Source organism: Galeopterus variegatus, unplaced genomic scaffold, assembly GCF_000696425.1.
Source record: "Galeopterus variegatus unplaced genomic scaffold, G_variegatus-3.0.2 Scaffold232, whole genome shotgun sequence".
Classification (NCBI taxonomy): domain Eukaryota; kingdom Metazoa; phylum Chordata; class Mammalia; order Dermoptera; family Cynocephalidae; genus Galeopterus; species Galeopterus variegatus.
The window spans coordinates 194,307-195,082 of record NW_007726343.1 but is presented as its reverse complement, the minus strand read 5'-3'; positions in this window follow the sequence as shown (position 1 = coordinate 195,082).

Here is a 776-nt window from a genome sequence, read left to right as displayed (position 1 = left end):
ATGAATGTGTTAATGAATAAATAACTCAGCACAGTGCATGTCAAATATGAAATGCTCAATACATTTTGGCTTCTATTTCTATTATTATTATTATGAATCTATATCTATATCTTACCCATTTCAATGTCTGATACAAAATGGCAGTATTATGCAGTAGAAAGCTTTTGTTAATACAAATGCCCCATAAAAATCTAATGTATTTTCTTTAATAAACACAACTTCACAGTGAAAACAACTGCTGTTCCTACTACACAGGTATGTTCTGACACAATGCATGTGGAAAGACTGCCAGTAATTATTCTTTTTAATTTTCTTAATTTTACTCTAAAATCAGTGTTGAAGTTATGTTTCATTAAAAATTGCACTATTTATAAAAAGATAAATTGATTGCTAAAAGCAATAGGATATAGTCAATAAATCTTTGTAGTGTTTTTCAAAAAAGCATATTTATTAAATACACTTTAGTAAATAGAAACTCTATGAATGTATTGTAGGTCATATTCACAAAAAAGAAAAGTTGTGAATTTTTAAATATCATAAATGTAACTGACAAATGGAGACCACTTTGTAGTTTTCAGGATGTTTCCAAAGAACCTCCCCATTAATTGCACACTATTTTTATTACTATACATACATCTTGTTTATAAATTGTTACTTTATTAATTCAAGACCTATTACAACATTTTGGTAGAGGATTTGCTATGGCCTCCTCGGTGTAATTACTGTGGTATTCCAAATTTATTTAAAAATTATAAAAATTAGAAACTATTGGGGCC